Source organism: Oncorhynchus nerka, linkage group LG13 (assembly GCF_034236695.1).
Source record: "Oncorhynchus nerka isolate Pitt River linkage group LG13, Oner_Uvic_2.0, whole genome shotgun sequence".
Classification (NCBI taxonomy): Eukaryota; Metazoa; Chordata; class Actinopteri; order Salmoniformes; family Salmonidae; genus Oncorhynchus; species Oncorhynchus nerka.
Genome location: NC_088408.1, coordinates 19,930,603 through 19,952,224, shown reverse-complemented (window position 1 = coordinate 19,952,224; position 21,622 = coordinate 19,930,603). Strand labels below are relative to the sequence as shown.

Below are 21,622 nucleotides of genomic sequence, written 5' to 3'. Positions count from 1 at the left end.
TGGGGAACAGAGTGGATGGAGAGAAGTCATCAATGCCCTATGGTCCCTGGGGAACACAGTGGATGGAGAGAAGTCATCAATGCCCTATGGTCCCTGGGGAACACAGTGGATGGAGAGAAGTCATCAATGCCCTATGGTCCCTGGGGAACAGAGTGGTGGATCCCTGGGGAACAGAGAGAAGTCGTCCATGGCTATGGTCCCTGGGGAACAGAGTGGATGGAGAGAAGTCGTCCATGGCTATGGTCCCTGGGGAACAGAGTGGATGGAGAGAAGTCGTCCATGGCTATGGTCCCTGGGGAACAGAGTGGATGGAGAGAAGTCATCAATGCCCTATGGTCCCTGGGGAACAGAGTGGATGGAGAGAAGTCATCAATGCCCTATGGTCCCTGGGGAACAGAGTGGATGGAGAGAAGTCGTCCATGGCTATGGTCCCTGGGGAACAGAGTGGTTGGAGAGAAGTCGTCCATGGCTATGGTCCCTGGGGAACAGAGTGGATGGAGAGAAGTCGTCCATGGCTATGGTCCCTGGGGAACAGAGTGGTTGGAGAGAAGTCGTCCATGGCTATGGTCCCTGGGGAACACAGTGGATGGAGAGAAGTCATCAATGCCCTATGGTCCCTGGGGAACACAGTGGATGGAGAGAAGTCATCAATGCCCTATGGTCCCTGGGGAACAGAGTGGATGGAGAGAAGTCATCAATGCCCTATGGTCCCTGGGGAACAGAGTGGTTGGAGAGAAGTCGTCCATGGCTATGGTCCCTGGGGAACAGAGTGGTTGGAGAGAAGTCATCAATGCCCTATGGTCCCTGGGGAACACAGTGGATGGAGAGAAGTCGTCCATGGCTATGGTCCCTGGGGAACAGAGTGGATGGAGAGAAGTCGTCCATGGCTATGGTCCCTGGGGAACAGAGTGGTTGGAGAGAAGTCGTCCATGGCTATGGTCCCTGGGGAACAGAGTGGATGGAGAGAAGTCGTCCATGGCTATAGTCCCTGGGGAACAGAGTGGATGGAGAGAAGTCGTCCATGGCTATGGTCCCTGGGGAACAGAGTGGTTGGAGAGAAGTCGTCCATGGCTATGGTCCCTGGGGAACAGAGTGGATGGAGAGAAGTCATCAATGCCCTATGGTCCCTGGGGAACAGAGTGGATGGAGAGAAGTCATCAATGCCCTATGGTCCCTGGGGAACAGAGTGGATGGAGAGAAGTCATCAATGCCCTATGGTCCCTGGGGAACAGAGTGGATGGAGAGAAGTCATCAATGCCCTATGGTCCCTGGGGAACAGAGTGGATGGAGAGAAGTCATCAATGCCCTATGGTCCCTGGGGAACAGAGTGGATGGAGAGAAGTCATCAATGCCCTATGGTCCCTGGGGAACAGAGTGGATGGAGAGAAGTCATCAATGCCCTATGGTCCCTGGGGAACAGAGTGGATGGAGAGAAGTCATCAATGCCCTATGGTCCCTGGGGAACAGAGTGGATGGAGAGAAGTCATCAATGCCCTATGGTCCCTGGGGAACAGAGTGGATGGAGAGAAGTCATCAATGCCCTATGGTCCCTGGGGAACAGAGTGGATGGAGAGAAGTCATCAATGCCCTATGGTCCCTGGGGAACAGAGTGGATGGAGAGAAGTCATCAATGCCCTATGGTCCCTGGGGAACAGAGTGGATGGAGAGAAGTCATCAATGCCCTATGGTCCCTGGGGAACGATGGGCCTTCGTAAGTAAAAGTTGACTTTACTTTCATTTATCTGATGACTGTTATTTATCGAATCAACTAACTATGTTTAATTGTTACCAGATTTAAATTAATCATGTAGCAATTAACTCATTAGGAATTTGGTGCTTCTTGCCTCTTCCTCGTGTTGATATTCAGAGTTCAAACCACTTTAGACATGGGCTGCAGCTCCCCATCTTTCCTGGTCTGGGAGGTGAGTTTATTTTCTTCACCTTGTGTTGAGGTTCAAAGTTAAGTTAAATCCTTTTGTGCACTCTGGTAGAAAGGGATGGTTCCGTCAGGCTGACACGCTCTCTGAACTCACTCTGGGCATGGCTACTTACTATACAAAGTTTATAGGAGACAAATGATCTCATGGCTCTTAAAATCACATTCCTATCTTAACAAAAATACTTATCATTTTTCATATTTAATATACAACATAGAGGATGGAGACTTCGTACATGTAGTGGGTATACTTTTCAAGTTACAGTATTTCCTTTATAACCTTTTTAATGACATCACAAACAAAACAATATGAAGTTATTATTCTTTAGATCACCTCTGACCATTCCCCACATTCTTATGGTAGGAATATTGTTCCAGTATTCACTTTTTAAACATGTTAGTTTCAGCAGGAAAGGTATGTTAACAAAGAACATTCCTTTGGTTAATACTGGAGAGGGAGACCCTAAATCTTTCACCTTGATTTATAACAGGGTGTGAGCTGTCAACCCAAAATCAGCTCCCTTCTCCCCCATCTGTGTGTGAGAGAGGGTCTGGTTACTGTCATCCATTGCCAAGCTGATCTGACCCATTCTGATCCTCACAGGACAGTCATGACAGTAGAGACATCTGATCACATTTTTTACAGTCCAACTGCTCAACATAATCACACTATTGGTAGAATTAGTGTAAAATACAGTATAATAATAAACTTTTTAAAGTTAAATTCGGCACTCCATTTTTATGAAATACCATCAGAACATTTAAACAGAAAAAACTGCTTCATTGTTCTGCTGTTTGAGCAGACCATGAACTTGACAGATCTGCCATAATGAATGTCTTTGATGTGCTAAATAAAGAGAATGGCTTAATTACTATTTCGCCACACTCACATAAAACTGATTTTAATCACTTGTTGCTCTTAGAAGTACAGTATTCAATGCAATTCATTTTGGTTTTATCTCTGTAATTAAATGTATATCATTTATGAACAGCCTAAAACAAATGTTGTTTTATTTTGAAAATATAAAAAATATATTATACCTGAGTATCGCTGACTGCAGTAATCTGTCAATCCGAGGGTGTTTCTTCCGTGTTGTACATATATCCTGCTAATTAATGTTGCAACAAGGGATCTCTCCAGCTCACTCCTGGGGGGGATGCAGGCTAAAGGCGGCCACATAACATCAGGGGGGCTGAGTGTAACCTCTGGCGGCAGGGAGAGATTCAGATGCTCAACCGTGAGTCAGAGTTATATCATTAACACCAGACAGGGGAAGGTTACAGGGTCCATGATGAGCTATTGGAACAGACTGTAACTTTCATATTGATTTTATGATATCCTCTGATTGATCCTTAGCGTTATCACACCTCTGTGGCTGAAACTCTGAAGAGAAAAGCCAACCAGACACACACAGTTCCTGCATAATGGAGACCTGACTCCTATGCCTCCTTATTGCACAATCCCACTTCTGACACCAACCTCCTTCAGAGTCAGGTGGGATGGTGACTAGCTGCATTATGCTAGAAAACGTCATTCACTTAACTGAAAAAGTCAATTAGGTATGTGTGATTCCCATTTCCCAGTTTGGAACCAGGACCAGGGGCTCTGCACTGGGGCCCACCATCACCTTTGACCCCTGACCCTGTGTGTGTCTGTTAGTGTGTGTATCCAATTTATGTTGTGTTCAATTTCTATAGTTTCCAATATCCGGTGTATGTCGGTACCGGTTTCTGTTGTGACAAATTATTATAATGTAGTATTGTACTGTACTGTAGACTCTGCCAACAGCTGTTGCTGTGATTGATATCTCCCTGTACAAGGCCTGAGGCTCTAACATCCATGTAACATGAGACTATTTATAGAGACCCTCAACAGACCCATGTGTAACACAAAGCCTACACACACACACACCATCCATATTGTCTGCAATATGTGCTCTCTCTCTCTCTATGCGGGTTCAAGGCCAGTTCCCATGGGAGATGAGAAGGATAATGATAATCCAGGACACTGATAGAGGAAGTGCAGATGGAGGAGAGAAATCAACCAGAAGTTCAGGTATCTGAGGTCACAGGGGAAATAAGCTGATTGGTGGTATTAGGAAGTTGAGAGTACTGTATATTGGCAGCCAGGCCTCTGCCACTGCCCCACGTCAGAGGTACTGGGCCATGCGTCATACGGTGACACCATGTTGCGCATGAGAGTCCCTGGGATATGCAGGGAAGCGGGTAGAGAGAGAGGGGAAGGGGGAGGGACAGTCTGTGTTGGGTGGCATGCTACTCTCAAGAGGCACTTGGAGTTGGCCAGACAGACAAGGTATTGTCTAGAAGGGATACAGCTTTTGTAAAAATTGACTTTTTGCAGCAGGTTTAAAATAATTTATGCAGCAGGTTAGGAGATTTGACGTAGCTAAGATTAGGAAAAGGTTTCGGTTTAGCGAAAATGCAAAACAAATCTAATTTTCACGTCAAATTTGACAAAAGCTGCATCCCATCTAGACATGACTGACAGACAGGCCTTAGTTGTGCAGTGAAAGGTAGCTAATTATAACTAGCTATGCAATGCAGTCTGACCTCATTGTTTATGTTGGTATGACTAATGCTGTTGTCGAAACACGTCCTATTGATTTTTTTAACCCGGAAAATGTTGAGAGTAGTTCTATACTGGAGTTATTCACTGATCTCATTGATTATGACTCAGAGGGTGAGGGGAGCAGCTGTGGTTAGGGGATCTATAACAGTCCATCTTATATTCAACACACTCTCCACTAAGATAAATGCTTATGGAGAATCAGTCATTAGTTCTTTCTCATTGCAGCATGAGCATGATCTCCTATTAAGGCTATCGATTCTACCTTTAGAAAGATATGTATTTTCTAAATCTTTGGGATAGGATTTCAGTGACAAGCCAGAGTGTAAAAGCTAGGAGTTTTAACTGAGTGCAACTGAGTCCTTTTTGAGCAGAGAACCGAGTCCGATTTCCGCCAGCCACTATGTGATCTACAGATGGATTGATCTCATAGCAACCACATCGCCATGGCAACCTGGGATACAGATGCCACGCTGAGGTAACTTGACGAGTGATGATTGGATGCTGGACTGCCCCCCCCCGACAACGTCTTGTCTTGTTTCCACCTTTCTACTCTTATTTTCTTCTATCCATTGCAACATTCACACCGTTCCCATACAGCTCTCCAATAGGCTGCTATTAGATTCCATCCACTTTAGGATTGTTGTGTAATTATCATGTGTGTAATTATCATGTGTGTGATGACATATACTTTAATTTAACTTGGGTCTTGCATTAACTGTTGACCATGATCATTACACATTTTCTAAATTCCCCAGAATGGGTAAAGAATAGATATCCACCTGACGGTGCATTACAGCTTTCATAATAGCATAACTTCCTGTATCCAATCAGAACACTGTTCTTGTGTTTTACAGAGTCTGACGCACTGAGGGACTGGCAGGAACAACACTTATAGCCTCCTCTCGTGTCCATGTGTCTGCCACCCAGGCTTTCATCTAAGTCTCCCCGGAGGAAAGGAGTGTTTGATCAAATTAAATATTATCATAAAAGGTCATCAGATTATTGAGTGAAATGTCATCCCAGCAGAACACTGCTCTTCTCTCTCTCTCCTCCATTGTGTGTGTGTACGTGTGTGTGTGTGTGTGTGTGTACATACTGTTTGACTGATACGTTCGAGTCCCATACAGTACATGTCTTTGTGTCACAAGTGGGGTGGAGGAGCATGTGTCTTGTGTACTGCTGTTCTGTAACATGTACACAAGTTTTACCATTTGAATGTTTTCAACCAGGTAGATATGTAAAACAGTGGCCATATATATTTAAAGGAAGATGCATGTAATTTGTAAACACTAACCGAAGCCCCAGTTTCCCCTGCTCTACCTAACAACAACCCATCCCTCTCATTTCAGCAGACCTTCACTGTGCGTGACTTAAAGCGTGTCCGTTTCACGAGATTCAATTTGTGCCAGATAGGACAAGCAGTGTTCAGACCACTCACGTAATGTTCTGACCACTCGTGTAACGTCAGTGTAACCTCACAGTGGTCCGCATAGGGCCGCTGAATGAAACATTTAGAGTGGCACACACACAGAGAGATTAGACTGTTGTTATGGTGTTCTGATTCCATCCTACTCTGGGACATGTGTTGCTGCTGTGGTTCTGGAAAATTGATTGTTTGTCCGTCCCCTCAAACAGGGCCAGCTCTTCAGAGGCCCCTTGTCATTACATTTACATGTTTCACTTGATTCTGTAGTGAAAACATTTTTCTTGTATCAGTTTGTTGGTTTGGCTTCAGTTGATTGGTGTACATTCCTGCACAGATGGCCCGTGCACACAGTCCCGTGCACACTGTCCTGGAGTGCTCTGAGATGTCCCAGATCTGTGAGCATCACTCTGCTATGACTCCAGTCACCTGATGTTCAGCCTCTGGTTCTGTTCTACCCACAGATAGTGATGCTGTCACTGCCTCTGGTGGGTCAGGGTGGGGGAGAGGAGAGGTCTATAAGCTCATCAGACTAAACTACATATTTTACATCCCCTACCTCTCCAAATGACAATGATTTGCGCATACAGAGCACTGTTCCTCAAACTCAAACGACGTTATATCGAATTAAATCTTCCCCCAACAGAATGCTCTTTTTCAACAGAATGCTCTCCACTGATTAGCTGAGTGAGTGGCATGGGCGGGGGGTTTGGAGTGTTGAAGGGAGTTGATTTGAGTTCACCCTCTCAGCTGAGACCATGGGAATGTGGTTTTCTAGAAACTCAGAGACCGATACTAATGGAGCCACTGTTCAGCAGGAGGAGCTGTGACAAAGAGTTTAAATACATTTTATGACTTCAATTATCTTATTTAGATGTGTTGTGATGATGATTCTTCTGGAATAGCTACAAAGGGGTCAAAGTAGAAAGCGAGAAGCGTAAATATGAGCAGAAACATTTGACTGGTCAGCAGACGGAGACCGACAGACGTCAGTCACGGTTCATTCAGTTTATCAGTGGATTCAGTGGTTTATCAATGATTCTGTGGAAAACCCCTTAATCTAAGCTAAGTAATGTTCAGCAAGTGAGTTGACACGTTTACCAAAAACAATGGTGTAACCTTTTTGATGCTATGTGAGGGTGAAATAGCACACTTATTATGGGGTCATCACGAGCTACATGAAACTGCAACTACAACTCAAACACATAATTGAAAACGTTTGAAGGTGGCTGGCTGGTGGGTATAGTAGGTCAGCCATGTTCTCCATGGCACTAGAGAAGAAGAGTGAACCCATCACAGCCAGATACTCTGCTCAGAGCTCATTAAAGGTATGCAGACTACTGGGATTCCTCCTTGTGATAACTGTCCTTTCTAGTCTCTGGTCTGCTGTAATACTCTGGTCTGCTGTAATACTCTGGTCTGCTGTAATACTCTGGTCTACTGTGTAGTAAGGAGCAAATGTAATAGTTTCTATCAAATTAATAATTTAAATTAAATGTCCCCCTCTCTCAATAGATGTTCAAATCAATGAATCGCTTTTTAATATCATGATATGTAATCATAGCTTTCTTTTTTATTTTGATATTATTCAGCTTTTTGAAGAACCTGCAAAAGTACTGAATGATTGATAAAGGAATAAACAACCAACGTACTGCTATTGCTTTGGTGTTTTAACTGAATGTTTTAAATGATCTAAGTAATTCATTAAATCAATCAATAAATCACTAAATGAATGAATCAACCAGAGACAGTGGAGTTCACCGGGGTCAGAGAGGGTATTGTATGTCTATAATTCACTTCAATAAAATGGACCTTCGGGAACAATAAAGAACAATAAAGGTGGATATGGAAGACTATTTCATTTAGTTTGATCTGTTTGTGGTTTTGTCATTCCTGGTTCTATATCTGCAATGGCAGTGCCAAAGAGCCCAGACTACGTGTTCTCTCTGTTCTTCTGAATTGCTTAAGGACAGTTATTGTTAGTACACAGGGCCAGCCCTAGGCACAGGTGACATAGGAGGAGGGACACAGTCAGGGTCTCTACTTACTGTTGAGCTATAATATTAGAATACACAAGGTGCCATTTCGAAATGTGGTTGTGCATTAGCAGCCCATGTCAGCTCAACATTCTTTGATTGGTAATTTAGTCTAGCCAGCTATCTAAACAAATTACTGACCGGGCATGCAGGACACATTCCCTGTTGGTACAAAGGCCCTACAAAAGGCTGTTCTGGTCTAACAACTGCATGGGTCAAGCAGATTCACCTTTAGAAAGGGTTAATTATCCCCAGGATAATTGTTAGATGTCTGGTCATAGGGGTCAAGGGTCAGGTCAAATGGTGTCAACACAAAAAATACATTGGGTCAATAAAAACAAACCCATGTGAATGGGAGCCAGTGTGTGAATGGAGTGGAGTTAGTTTACAGGTGATATGGGGTGAAGAATCACTTTGTGTGTGTGTGTGTGTATTTGATTTTTAGGACTTCTTGTCCCTACAAGGATAGCAAAACTGGTGGGGACAATTCGCTGATCCCCCACAAGGAAAAAGGCTATTTTAGGCTTAAGAGTTAGGGTTAGGGGTTAGGTGTAGGGGGTTAGGTGTTTGAGGTCAAGGTTAGGGTTAAGGGTTGTCTTAGGTGACAGCGAATCAACAATACTGTATCCTGTGAGTGAAAAGACGACTGTTTAAAAATATTACTCACCTCCCCTATTCCAATTCCTCTTCAACTTTCCCCCACCTCTTTTGGGACAAGTGGACTATTCACTTGCTTGTTAACAGGGAGCCATTTAGGATTAAGTCCTGTCAATTGATCACTGGCAGCACTGAGTTCCTAACATAAGCTTCACAGACCACAATGTGAAAGATTGTACATGTGACAGTTTCTGATGGCAGCATTATCAATGGATACAATTATGTTCATATGTGCAAGAGATCTTCAATGATCTTACAAATGTAGTCTGATCATATTTTACACGTACATACAGGTAACTGCCCAAATAATGGAAACATCAACACAGTGTCTTAACAGGATGTTGGGGCACCACCCGCCAGAACAGCTTCAATACGCCTCGGCATAGATTCTACAACTGTCTACTGTTGGAGGGATGCAACACCAATCTTTCATGAGAAATTCCAAATTTGGTCTTTTTGTTGATGGTGGTGTAAAACGCTGTCTCGGGCCGCTCCAGAAAGGGTTCAATTGGGTTGAGATCTGGTGACTGAGACAGCCAAGGAATATGGGTAACATCGTTTTCATTCTCACCAAATCACTCAATGACCACTCGTGCCCTGTGGAATTGCAGGCCACACTACTTGCCTAAACATTTACATTTAAGTCATTTAGCAGACGCTCTTATCCAGAGCGACTTACAAATTGGTGCTTTCACCTTATGACATCCAGTGGAACAGCCACTTACCCACGCGAATGTACAAAATATACCCCAAAATGTACATGCACAAATTCACGCAAAATTTGACTTTTAAAAACATGTATTTAAAAAAAATTGAGAATGTGCTCACCTCCCCACAAACTTTAGACCATGTGTTAGTGAGAAGAGCGAAAATCAGAAGACCGGGTTCATATTCCTGAAGGAGCCATACAACAATTGATAATGCGCATTTCTCATTTAAATTGGACCTAGTAGGCCAGTAAATAGATAGGCTATATGTATTTCAAGTTTTGCAATATCATAGGCAACGTGAGTTATTATACCGGTATACAGTCGAGTTTAACAGGCGAACAGTTTATATTTTATATTGAAGTAGGACCTACTGTAAGTACTATTATTGCATTTTTTTGTAGCCTGCCTTAGACAATGTTTCAGAATTCGCTGGTAATCAATCATAGTTGATGCAAAACATTGTTGAATTAAAACGTTCTGCTGACACGTTCACAAGAATTTGCCATTGTTCTCTCTTTCAGAAACTGACAGTCCTTTTCCAGATACAGCATAAATTACTGCTAAAGATTAAAACGTCCTGCCAACAAAGTAAATAGACTTGTAGCTTATGTAAATTATTTGACAGTATGCTTAGGCTACAATATTGCTGTGCAATAGCAGTGCGACATCATTGCCTTTTTTAATCTCTGAGCCTATACAAAGGCAGGACATTGAATCCCAATAATCTATTGATAAACTAAGATATTTACTTATTTCGCATGCCATGGCCTAATGTCAATAGTTCCAAATTATACAACAAATAAAGGGTGTTATTGTTGCCATAAAAAGTGTTTAGGCAGAGTTATTCACAAACACAGTTTTATGACTGGTCTGATTTATAAAATGAGAATATGCGTATGCCAAGTTTATAATTCTGAAAATGTGTGCGCACAGTCATTTCAGAAATGGCACACACATATATTCAGTGTAAAATTTACACAACAGTTTTAAATGAGGCCAAAGGGCACCAAAACAGCAGAAAAGTTGAGCCCTGTGCTTCAACGCTCTTAGTGTCAGTTTCTGCAACTACTATGTCGTTTACTTTATGGATCTACATATTACAAAATAGGCTTTTCAGCTAGGGATTTTTTTAAAGATTAAGGATCCCAATTTCATTTAAACCCCTACTCATCATGAATATGTAGGGACTGAACCACCTCGGTTACAATTAAACATCCTTTGACCTCCGCCATCTATTGCATCTTGCCTATGCCGCTCTGCCATTGCTCATCCATATATTTATATATTCTTATTTCATTCCTTACTTAGATTTCATTTTTGACCCTGCTTAAAGAGTTCTCAGCTATACTTTTCATGGCTGTTTATTTACCACCACAAACAGATGCTGGCACTAAGACCGCACTCAGTCAGCTGTATAAGGAAATAAGCAAACAGGAAACCACTCACCCAGAGGCGGAGCTCCTAGTGGCCGGAGACTTTAATGCAGGGAAACTTAAATCAGTTCTACCAAATCTCTATCAAAACATGTTAAATGTGCAACCAGAGGAAAAACAATTCTAGATCACCTGTACTCACCACACAGAGACGCGTACAAAGCCCTCCCTCGCCCTCCATTTGGTAAATCCGACCACAACTCTGTCCTCCTGATTCCTGCTTACAAGCAAAAATGAAAGCAGGGTCAAAAATGAAAGCAGTGACTCGGTCTATAAAAAAGTGGTCAGATGAAACAGATGCTAAACTACAGGACTGTTTTGCTAGCACAGACTGGAACATGTTCCGTGATTCTTCCGATGACATTGAGGAATACACCACATCAGTCACTGGCTTTATCAATCAAGGACGTCGTCTCCACAAGATTGAATCATACTACACCGGCTCCGACGCTCGTCGGATGTGGCAGGGCTTGCAAACTATTACAGACTACAAAGGGAAGCACAGCCGCGAGCTGCCCAGTGACACGAGCCTACCAGACGAGCTAAATCACTTCTATGCTCTCTTCGAGGCAAGCAACACTGAGGCATGCATGAGAGCATCAGCTGTTCTGGACGACTGTGTGATCACGCATTCCGTAGCTGACGTGAGTAAGACCTTTAAATAGGTCAGCATACACAAGGCTGCGGGGCCAGATGGATTTCCAGGTCGTGTGCTCCGGGCATGTGCTGACCAACTGGCAGGTGGTCAGCACATTTTCAACATGTCCCTGATTGAGTCTGTAATACCAACATGTTTCAAGCAGACCACCATAGTCCCTGTGCCCAAGAACACAAAGGCAACCTGCTTAAATGACTACAGATCCGTAGCACTCACGTCCGTAGCCATGAAGTGCTTTGAAAGGCTGGTAATGGCTCACATCAACATAATTATCCCAGAAACCCTAGACACACTCCAATTTGCATACCGCCCAAACAGATCCACAGATGATGCAATCTCTATTGCACTCCACACTACCCTTTCCCACCTTGACAAAAGGAACACCTATGTGAGAATGCTATTCATTGACTATAGCTCAGCGTTCAACACCATAGTACCCTCAAAGCTCATCACTAAGCTAAGGACCCTGGGACTAAACACCTCCCTCTGCAACTGGATCTTGGACTTCCTGACGGGCCGCCCCCAGGTGGTGAGGGTAGGTAGCAACACATCTGCCACGCTGATCCTCAACACTGGAGCTACCCAGGGGTGCATGCTCAGTCCCCTCCTGTACTCCAAGTTCACCCACAACTGCATGGCCAGGCACGACTCCAACATCATCATTAAGTTTGCAGACGACACAACAGTAGTAGGCCGGATCACCGACAATGACGAGACAGTCTATAGGGAGGAGGTCAGAGACCTGGCCGGGTGGTGCTAGAATAACAACCTAACCCTCAACGTAACCAAGACTAAGGATATGATTGTGGACTACAGGAAAAGGAGCACTGAGCATGTCCCCATTCTCATCGACGGGGCTGTAGTGGAGCAGGTTGAGAGCTTCAAGTTCTTTGGTGTCCGCATCAACAACAAACTAGAATGGTCCAAACACACCAAGACAGTCATGAAGAGGGCACGACAAAGCCTATTCCCCCTCAGGAGACTAAAAAGATTTGACATGGGTCCTGAGATCCTCAAAAGTTTCTACAGTTGCAACATCGAGAGCATCCTGACCGGTTGCATCACTGGCTGGTACAGCAATTGCTCGACCTCCGACCGCAAGGCACTTCTGAGGGTAGTCCGTACGGCCCAGTACATCACTGGAGCAAAGCTGCCTGCTATCCAGAACCTCGACACCAGGCGGTGTCAGAGGAAGGCCCTAAAAATTGTCAAAGAACCCAGCAACCCCAGTCATAGACTGTTCTCTCTACTACCACATGGCAAGCGGTACCGGAGTGCCAAGTCTAGGACAAAAAGGCTTCTCAACAGTTTTAAACTCAAGCCATAAGACTCCTGTTCCAAACCAAATGGTTACCCGGACTATTTGCATTGTGTGCCCCCCCAGCCCTCTTTTACGCTGCTGCTACTCTCTGTTTAACATATATGCATAGTCACTTTAATTATACATTCTTGTACATACTACCTCAGTTAGCCCGACTAACATTACATTACATTTAAGTCATTTAGCAGACGCCCTTATCCAGAGCGACTTACAAATTGGTGCGTTCACCTTATGACATCCAGTGGAACTGCCACTTTACAATAGTGCATCTAAATCTTTTAGGGGGGAGGATTACTTTATCCTATCCTAGGTATTCCTTAAAGAGGTGGGGTTTCAGGTGTCTCCGGAAGGTGGTGATTGACTCCGCTGTCCTGGCGTCGTGAGGGAGTTTGTTCCACCATTGGGGGGCCAGAGCAGCGAACAGTTTTGACTGGGCTGAGCGGGAACTGTACTTCCTCAGTGGTAGGGAGGCGAGCAGGCCAGAGGTGGATGAACGCAGTGCCCTTGTTTGGGTGTAGGGCCTGATCAGAGCCTGGAGGTACTGAGGTGCCGTTCCCCTCACAGCTCCGTAGGCAAGCACCATGGTCTTGTAGCGGATGCGAGCTTCAACTGGAAGCCAGTGGAGAGAGCGGAGGAGCGGGGTGACGTGAGAGAACTTGGGACTAACCGGTGCCCTCGCAACCGGACTATCTGCATTGTGTCCCACCACCTGCCAACCCCTCTTTTTACACTACTGCTACTCTCTGTTTATCATATATGCATAGTCACTTTAACTATACATTCATGTACATACTACCTCAGTTAGCCCGACTAACCGGTGCCCCCGCACATTGGCTAACCGGGCTATCTGCATTGTGTCCCACCACCCGCCAACCCCTCTTTTTACGCTACTGCTACTCTCTGTTTATCATATATCCATAGTCACTTTAACCATACCTACATGTACATACTACCTCAATGGGGCAGCAGGGTAGACTAGTGGTTAGAGCGTTGGACTAGTAACTGAAAGGTTGCAAGTTCGAATCCCCGAGCTGACAAGGTACAAATCTGTCGTTCTGCCCCTGAACAGGCAGTTAACCCACTGTTCCTAGGCCGTCATTGAAAATAAGAAATTGTTCTTAACTGACTTGCCTAGTAAAATAAAGGTTTAAAAAAATAAGCCTGACTAACCAGTGTCTGTATATAGCCTAGCTACTGTTGGTTTATTTCTTTACACACACACACTTTTTTCCGCACTATTGGTTAGAGCCTGTAAGTAGGCATTTCACTGTAAGGTCTACACCTGTTGTATTCGGCACACATGACAAATCAACTTTGATTTGATGGGGGCATTGTCATCCTATGGGGGCATAGCCATGGTAGCCAAAATAATGGCCTGCATTTTTAGATATGACCCTAAGCATGACGGGATGTCAATTGCTTAATTAACTCAGGAACTACACCTGTGTGGAAGCACATGTATCCTCGTTTCCTCCATTAGTTTGGCAGTTACTTGTATGTTCATATGTGTAAGAGATCATATACAATCTACAAAATGCTGGTGATATTTATAATACTTACAAGTACACATTCCATGCTATAGAAATGTGTGGTCATAATTTTGTAGGTTGCCATGGCACACTTATGGAAGCCTAGTCTGATTGTTCAGATATTTTGTTTTAATGTGCTTTTTTTTAACCTTTTGTTTTTGAGTAGGTAATCAAGTACGGATCATTTTAATCTAGTAATTTGAGACTCAATGTTAAAATAGGGTAAGAAATTGTACTCTCCTGCCATCAACAAAGTATAGAAAGATGTTTGTTTTCTTTTGAGTATACCTGCATTGAATACCTGCATTGAATACCTGCATTGAAATGTTTCACCTACTATCTCCGGGAGGACTACAGAGGACCACAAAGTACAGAAATGGGGAACACTCGCATGTTTTACTCAGGAGGATTCCTTCATAGTTTCAAGAGGATTAAACCGTAAAATGGACTTATTCAACTTGGAATCCTACAGAAAAAGCTCAAACATCGAGGACAGCAAGGCGGTAGGAATTCCATTTGTAAGCCAAAAGAGCCCACACAGAACTGTACATCTCCCCCTCTTCCCGGTCTTGCTGTTATCCACATATACTGACAACAGTCACAGTAATCTCCTTTTATGTACTCTGGACATAAGTTCAGTACCCATCTCTCTAATGACCGTTAGGTCACTAATGGCTACTCAGGGCTATTACTGTCCCTCTAACCACTCCGAATTTAACGCAAATGCCATCTAAAATCACATCACACACTCATCAAAACATTATTATGCTTTTAAAACTCACCTCACTGTGATTGATCAATCTGAAGAAAGAAGCTCAACAACAGGCTGAAACTGAGTGGAAAACATGGTCATTGTGGATGTTGTTTCAAAGCCAAACACAACAAAAATGAACAGCTCTTTCTAAGGTGATGATTCATTCAAAACACCCATATGCATATTAGAGCTGATGGATAAGCATAATGATGGATAAGCATAATATATGAGCTCAAAACTGAAAAAACAAAACAAATTAAAATACTGATTGTGCAGTTGCAGCCTACAATACTTAGCCTACTGCATTTTACAACGGCAGAAAAACATTTATAAAACATAGATTTAAGATGTCTTTGGTACATAGTTGCTCTAGCCTGTACTCCAAAAGTAAACACATTATAGTAATGGCCTTTAAGTGTGGACTGTATTATTGAGCATACTAGATGGACTGATGATCTAATGCTATGCTCAACTTTCTATCCATGATTCTGAGAGAGAACGTATAGCCCTAGGCAATGCTGTTGGTTAATTGATTGTGCTGCCGGTTTATTGATTGTGTAAGGCTGCTTTGAGTTAGCCAACAATTATAGTGAATTTGATTTTGAATAGCCAAGTAATAGGGTATTTATTTATATTTCAATAATTAATAGGCTGACACATTATTTTATAAACAGAAAACATCACCACTGTGCGTTTACATCTCTCTCTCCTTCATTCCTATCTCTAGCGCACAGAGACAACCGTTTTTTGAATTAAATATGTTTAGTAGTGAAAACATGTTGCTATCGATGTTCCTGAACATATTTCACTTGGTCTACCAAATGAACCATTGGGTAGCTGCAGCAACAGGATTGGGAGCCCATGACATACACAGTTTGGGAGCAATATCACCTGTCACGCAACGAGAGGCTGCCTGCTCCTCAAACAGTGTCTGATGCATGGAGTGAAATAGGCTGTGTTCTTTTCAAACCAGACATGTCTACACGCAATTCCATGTGAAAGCAGAATTTTGATGGTTTCCACTTGCCACTAAAAAGAGGAGGATCAGAGCTGTATTTAAGCACATGCTCCACTCTAAAGCCAGTAGCCGACCCCTCATGACTGAAAAACAGAAAGTGACCACCATTCCCTATTTGAGTGCATACGGATGACATGTCTTTATTCCCCTGTTCCTGCCCATTTCATAATGGGCCATTCCGAATCAACTGTTACATATTAGTAAAGACAAGATTAAACTGAGAATAGTCTTATGGTTAACAATATGATCGCTTGATGAGAGAACAGGGTGTGTAGCCTGAGGTAAGAACAAGCAGACCTTTTGAAATCATCAACATCCTATAGTCACATCATACTGCCAATATATGATTTGATATCTAAGACATTCTAAGGTCTGTATCACTCAACTAAAGTTGCCAAATAACTCTAAACCAAGCATATATACAGGGCTTTCGGAAAGTATTCAGACCCCGTGACTTTTTCCACATTTTGTTTAGTTACAGTCTTATTCTAAAATGGATTTTAAAATGATAATTTTCATCAATCTAACTACAAATCCCCATAATGACAAAGTGAAAACAGGTTTTTACATTTCTTTTCTTCAAATGTGTTAAAAAGAAAGAAAAAAAACGTATTTACCTAAGCATTCAGACCCTTTGCTATGATACTCGAAATTGAGCTCAGGTGCATCCTGTTTCCGTTGATCATCCTTGAGATATTTCTGCCACTTGATTTGGTGTCCACCTGTGGTAAATTCAATTGATTGGACATGAGGGCCCACAGTTGACAGTGCATGTCAGGGCAAAAACCAAGCCATGAAGTCGAAGGAATTGTTCGTAGAGCTCAAAGAAAGGATTGTGTTGAGGCACAGATCTGGGAAGAGTACCAAAGAATGTCTGCAACATTGAAGGTCCCCAAGAACACAGTAGCCTCCATCACTCTTAAGTGGAAGAAGTTTGGAACCTTGCTAGAGCTGGCCGCCCAGCCAAACTGAGCAATCGTGGGAGAAGGGCCTTGGTCAGGGAGTTGACCAAGAACCCAATGGTCACTCTGACAGAGCTCCAGAATTCCTCTGTGGAGATGGGAGAACCTTCCAGAAGGACAACCATCTCTGCAGCACTCCACCAATCAGGCCTTTATGGTACAGTGGCCAGACCAAAGCCACTCCTCAGGAAAAGGCATGACAGCATGCTTGGAGTTTGCCCAAAGGCACCTAAAGGACTCTCAGACCACGAGAAACAAGATTATCTGGTCTGATGAAACCAAGATTGAATTATTTGGCCTGAATACCAAGCATCATGTCTGGAGGAAACCTGGGACCATCCCTATGGTGAAGCATGATGGTGGCAGCATCATGCTGTGGGATGTTTTTCAATGGCAGGGACTGGGAGATTAGTCAGGATCGAGGGAAAGATGAACGGAGCAAAGTACAGAGAGATACTTGATGAAAACCTGCTCCAGAAAACTCAGAACCTCAGACTGGGGCAAAGGTTCACCATCCAACGGGACAACAACCCAGAGCACACAGCCAAGACAATACAGGAGTGGCTTAGGGACAAGTCTCTGAATGTCCTCGAGTGGCCCAGCCAGAGCCCGGACTTGAACCCAATCGAAAATCTCTGGAGAGGTGCTTCAACAAGGAACTGATTAAAGGGTCTGAATACTTAAGTAAATGTGATATTTGGTTTTTGTGTGTAGATTGATTAGGTGAAAAAATATGTTTAATCCATTTTAGGATAAGGCTGTAAAGTAACAAAATGTGGAAAAAAGTGCAGGGGTCTGAATATCTTCCGAATAGAGCCCCAGTCAAAAGTTTGGACTCTCATTCAATGTTTATTTTTATTTTTACATTGTTCTACATTGTAGAATAGTAGTGAAGACATCTAAACTATGAAATAACACACATGGAATCATGTAACCCTAAAAAGTGTTAAACAGGTCAATATATATTTTATATTTGAGATTCTTCAAAGTAGCCACCCTTTGTCTTGATGACAGCTTTGCACACTCTTGGCACTATATCAACCAGCTTCATGAGGAAAGCTTTTCCAACAGTTTTGAAGGGGTTCCCACATATGTTGAGCACTTGTTGGCTGCTTTCCTTTACTTTACGGTCCAACTCATCCCAAACCATCTCAATTGAGTTGAGGTCAATCTACCCATGCTAGATTAGGGAGACATAATTTATAGATTGGCAGTTAATGGCGCTCTCGAGTGACTAGATGTTCTTTACCAATCGGCCATCAGATTTGCCACCAATGCTCCTTATAGGACACATCACTGCACTCTATACTCCTCTGTAAACTGGTCATCTCTGTATACCCGTCGCAAGACCCACTGGTTGATTCTCATTTATAAAATCCTCTTAGGCCTCACTCCCCCCGATCTGAGATATCTACTGCAGCCCTTATCCTCCACATACAACACCTGTTCTGGCAGTCACATTCTGTTAAAGGTCCCCAAAGCACACACATCCCTGGATCGCTCCTCCTTTCAGTTTGCTGCAGCTAGCGACTGGAACGAGCTGCAACAAACACTCAAACTGGACAGTTTTATCTCAATCTCTTCATTGAATGACTCAAACATGGACACTCTTACTGACAGTTGTGGCTGCTTTGTATGATGTATTGTTGTCTCTACCTTTTTGACCTTTGTGCTGTTGACAATAATGTTTGTACCATGTTTTTGTGCTGCTACCATGTTGTTATGTTGTGTTTCTACCATGCTGTGCTGTCATGTGTTGCTGCCTTGTTATGTTGTTGTCTTAGGTCTCTCTTTATGTAGGTTTGTGTCTCTCTTGTTGTGATGTGTGTTTGGTCCAATATTTATACTGTATTTTATTTAATTTTTTATCCCAGCCCCCGTCCCCGCAGGAGGCCTTTCCTTTTGGTAGGCCGTCAATGTAAATAAGAATTTGTTCTTAACTGACTTGCCTAGTTAAATAAAGGTTCAATAAAAATTGTGGAGGCCAGGTCATCTGATGCAGCACTCAATCACTCTCCTTGGGGTCAAATACACCTTACACAGCCTGGAGGTGAGTTTGGGGTCATTATCCTGTTGAAAAATAAATTGTAGTCCCACTAAGCTCAAACCAGATGGGATGGTGTTTCGCTGCAGAATGCTGTGGTAGCCATGCTGGTAAAGTGTGCCTTGAATTGTAAATAAATCACAGACACAGTGTCACCATCAAAGCACCATCCCACCACCTCCTCCATGCTTCATGGTGGGAACCACACATGCTGAGATCATTCGTTCACCTACTCTCCATCTCACAAAGACACAGCGGTTGGAACCAAAAATCTAATTTGTACTCCTCAGACCAAAGGACAGATTTCCACCGGTCTAATGTTCATTGCTTGTGTTTCTTTACCCAAGCAATTCTCTTTTTATTATTGGTGTCCTTCAGTAGTGGTTTCTTTGCAGCAATTGACCATGAAGGCCTGATTCACGCAGTCTCCTCTGAACACTTGATGTTGATATGTGTCTGTTACTTGAACTTTGTGAAGCATTTATTTGGGCTGCAATCCGAGGTGCAGTTAACTCTATTGAACATATCCTCTGCATTAGAGGTAACTCTGGGTCTTCCTTTCCTGTGGCAGTCCTCATGAGAGCCAGTTTCATCAAAGCGCTTGATGGTTTTTGCGACTGCACTTGAAGAAAGTTTCAAAGTTCTTGAAATTTTCCAGATTGACTGACCTTCATGTCTTAAAGTAATGATGGACAGTCTTTTCTCTTTGCTTATTTGAGCTGTTCTTGCCATAATATGTTATTTTACCAAACAGGGCTATCTTCTGTATACCAACCCTACCTTGTCACAACACAACTGATTGGCTCAAATGCATTAAGAAGGAAAGAAATTCCACAAATTAACTTTTGACAAGGCACACCTGTTAATTGAAATGCATTCCAGGAGACTACCTCATCAAGCTGGTTGAGAGAATGCCAAGAGTGTGCAAAGCTGTAATCAAGGCAAAGGGTGGCAACTTTGAAAAATCTCAAATATATTTTGATTTGTGTAACACTTTTGTTTACTACATGATTTCATACCTGTTATTTCATAGTTTTGTATTGATGTATTCACTATTATTCTACAATGTAGAAAATAATACAAATAATGAAACGAATGAGTAGGTGTGTCCAAAATTTTGACTGGTACTGTATATTTATAGATTTTTTTCTATTTTGTGCACTTTGAGATTATACAAGAATAATGAAAAGTGCTTTACAAATGTAATAAATTATTATTATTATAAGTCCCTCCTGGGTCAGGTTCTACCTGGCATATGTTAAATAGCCCTGTTTCATAACCCTAAGTCCCCAACCCTCATAAATGACAGCCCGTCATTCACAGACAACCCCCACAAACGTAATCGCAATACACCTAATCATGTTAGCAGCACAGCTAATCATGTTAGCAGCACACCTAATCATGTTAGCAGCACAGCTAATCATGTTAGCAGCACAGCTAATCATGTTTGCAGTACACCTAATCATGTTAGCAGCACACCTAATCATGTTTGCAGTACACCTAATCATGTTAGCAGCACACCTAATCATGTTTGCAGTACACCTAATCATGTTAGCAGCACAGCTAATCATGTTTGCAGTACACCTAATCATGTTTAGTACATCTAATCATGTTTGCAGCACAGCTAATCATGTTTGCAGTACATCTAATCATGTTAGCAGCACAGCTAATCATGTTTGCAGTACATCTAATCATGTTTGCAGCACAGCTAATCATGTTTGCAGTACATCTAATCATGTTTGCAGCACATCTAATCATGTTTGCAGTACATCTAATCATGTTTGCAGCACATCTAATCATGTTTGCAGTACACTAATCATGTTTGCAGTACATCTAATCATGTTTGCAGCACATCTAATCATGTTTGCAGCACATCTAATCATGTTTGCAGCACATCTAATCATGTTTGCAGCACATCTAATCATGTTTGCAGTCACATCTAATCATGTTTGCAGCACATCTAATCATGTTTGCAGTACATCTAATCATGTTTAATCATGTTTGCAGTACATCTAATCATGTTTGCAGCACATCTAATCATGTTTGCAGCACATCTAATCATGTTTGCAGTACATCTAATTATGTTTGCAGTACATCTAATTATGTTTGCAGTACATCTAATTATGTTTGCAGTACATCTAATCATGTTTGCAGTACATCTAATTATGTTTGCAGTACATCTAACCATGTTTGCAGTACATCTAATACATCTAACCATGTTTGCAGTACATCTAATTATGTTTGCAGTACATCTAACCATGTTTGCAGTACATCTAACCATGTTTGCAGTACATCTAATTATGTTTGCAGTACATCTAACCATGTTTGCAGTACATCTAACCATGTTTGCAGTACATCTAACCATGTTTGCAGTACATCTAATTATGTTTGCAGTACATCTAATTATGTTTGCAGTACATCTAATCATGTTTGCAGTACATCTAATTATGTTTGCAGTACATCTAACCATGTTTGCAGTACATCTAATCATGTTTGCAGTACATCTAATCATGTTTGCAGTACATCTAACCATGTTTGCAGTACATCTAAT

General features: G+C 42.5%; 1 long non-coding RNA gene across 2 annotated transcripts; it reads left to right on the top strand.

The window, feature by feature from the left end:
- Positions 1–1,584: 1,584 nt before the first annotated feature.
- Positions 1,585–7,763, top strand: LOC115118568 (uncharacterized). Of its 2 annotated transcripts, XR_003861863.2 has the most exons (4): positions 1,585–1,711; positions 1,868–1,922; positions 2,428–5,001; positions 5,381–7,763. It is a non-coding gene; the product is annotated as an uncharacterized LOC115118568 (long non-coding RNA). The 2 variants fall into 2 exon arrangements; XR_010465530.1 differs by having other exon boundaries at positions 1,868–5,001.
- Positions 7,764–21,622: the final 13,859 nt, after the last annotated feature.